The sequence below is a fragment of the Salvia splendens genome, chromosome 7, assembly GCF_004379255.2.
Source record: "Salvia splendens isolate huo1 chromosome 7, SspV2, whole genome shotgun sequence".
In the NCBI taxonomy this organism is placed as follows: Eukaryota; Viridiplantae; Streptophyta; class Magnoliopsida; order Lamiales; family Lamiaceae; genus Salvia; species Salvia splendens.
This window is the reverse complement of record NC_056038.1, coordinates 3,330,453-3,332,788: the sequence shown is the minus strand read 5'-3', so window position 1 is coordinate 3,332,788 and position 2,336 is coordinate 3,330,453. Positions and strand designations below refer to the sequence as shown.

The following is a 2,336-nucleotide window of genomic DNA, read 5'->3' as shown; positions in this document are numbered from 1 at the left end:
ACGGTAATTAATTCTTGACACGGATCGATACAGCTGTTAAAGGCTGTAGGGGTCAATGAAAATCATTAAATGTTAATGATTTTCCGAAGACCGTAATCAATCTCTTGATTTATTACTAATGGTACTTAATTCTGATTATTGACCTCTCTTATTTAAATCAATCACGTCCTTTTTCAAGAAAATATTTATTTAAATCATTAATTTATGAAGTTTTTTTAGCTTAATGTATGTAGATGAAAAACAAATTTTATTTTATTTAATTTACATCTTTCATTCTTTCCACCTTAATCACCATACTCATCTTCCTAAAACTGCCTTATTATACCAATCAATAACTATTCAAACATTATTCATATTTATAGATGGATTAGTGCGTTGGCACAAATGTATCATCAAGAAAAACATAAAAATGTCTCATTAAAGAACAAAATAACCTTTTGGACTGACATGTGCATAAACATATATATTACACTCAAATAAATGTTAACATAATACAAGACTGAAAAACACATCACAGAAGAACATAGGAGTCCCTATTTCTGATCATAAAAACTTAGAATATACTAGTATTACAAAAATTAGATGTCACATATAAATAATATTTTAAATAATGATCAAGGTTGCTTCTGTTTCTGAGTGTAGATATAGTCGATGTGAGCCTCAAGAGTACTTCTCATCAACCACTCGTCTTCTCCTTCCCCCCTGGCTCTCTCTACTCCATAACCCTAATCATCATTATATGATCAAATAAATTACAACTAATTAGGTTTAATAATCAAATATAAATTCGTAATTTTGAACATAACCATTATAGTTTATGCATACATACATTTTAGTGAAGTGCAATAAAAAATAATTTAATTATCGATTAAGAACTACAGAATATAGATAATTACCTTGCCGTGAATTTCAACGGGAGTGACGTCGGAGAACGTGGACTCGGGCCGGGCCAGGAGGTTGTCGGAAAATGTTAGGAATAGGAGGAAGATCGTGATGCAAAGAGAGAGGTTCTTGGCCATGATTTTTCCAATAGTTTTGTGAAGTTGAGAGCTATCTATTCAAGTAGCTAGGACTTAAATAGGATGGATAAATTTATAGAGGTAGGGAGTTCAATAATTTTATAAGGGAAGGGCAATTTGGTCATTTTCTTAGGAAATCTTTTCATAAGCTTTGAACAATTATAATAACTACATAATAATACATACTATATATATTTATTACTACTAGTTTGTACATTTGATTGTCGATGGACAAAATCATAACTTTGACTTTGTGCCAACCCTTTGACTGAATAATGATACTCCTATTTCAAATTATTATTTATTTACATGGATAATTTAATAAGTAGATTTGAGTTTATTAAGAAGAATATATTGTTCGAGGCTACGGAAATTAGCTAAAATACCAGATATTATGATGAAATATATAGAGATCCTGTTTGCAAAAAAAAACATAAACTAAAGTTGTCAAAATCTACTTTTTACTTTTTAAATAAATCGATCCATGTCATAATGAATTAGGCCACGCCAAAAAAAATCACTCACAATATTTAACAAAAAATGAAACATAAATGGAAAATTAGGGCCAAAATAATGATGTTCTAGACCACAGCAATAACCATAATTAAAGATAAATTATAGTACATAGATTAAAAGCATACATAAAAATCTCTATTGATGGGGTACGAACTAAACCCTAATGGCAAGCCCAATAACAGTGACGGCCCATCAGCCCAGAGCCCAAGAAAGAGTATCTGTTCGGCACCAAAGAGTTCGGCACGACCAAAGAGTTCGGACTCAGCCTACAGCTCGGTAAAAGCCGACCAGTCAAGCTCTCCTCTCAGATCGGCAAGAGCTGATCGGTAAAGTCTAGCAGTTCGGTCTCAGCATTCGACCGAACTAGGAGTTAGTGGACTCATGAAAGGCCTCCACGACCTCCACTATACCCACGATCTATTTAGTGGTACGAAGCAGTTATTGAGCAGTTATTGCTCACCCACGATCTTGTTAGTGGGGCTGCAAACCACGATCCTAGTTCAATGTATAAATAGAACTTAGATCAGATAGAAAAGGGTTAAGCTCTCTAGAGATAAAATATCATATAGCAAGTCTGTGTTGTAAGCTGTAATCCCAGATCAAGCAATACAATCTTGCCCTCCCTTCTTCCCGTGGACGTAGATTTACTTCAGTAAATCGAACCACGTAAATTCATTGCGTCGTAGTCTTTATTCTCTACCAGCATTTACTAACATCAAAAATTCGCGGATTCATCACTGGCGCCGTCTGTGGGAACAGAGAACAAAATTTGTGATAAAGCGAATTTTTGATCCATTTTTT

The 2,336-nt window shown here is 33.6% G+C and overlaps 1 long non-coding RNA gene across 1 annotated transcript; it reads right to left on the bottom strand.

The window, feature by feature from the left end:
• Nucleotides 1-387: 387 nt before the first annotated feature.
• LOC121741094 lies at nt 388-1,056 on the bottom strand. Its single transcript, XR_006037778.1, has 2 exons — nt 897-1,056; nt 388-725 (listed from the first exon to the last, which is right to left on the bottom strand). It is a non-coding gene; the product is annotated as an uncharacterized LOC121741094 (long non-coding RNA).
• Nucleotides 1,057-2,336: the final 1,280 nt, after the last annotated feature.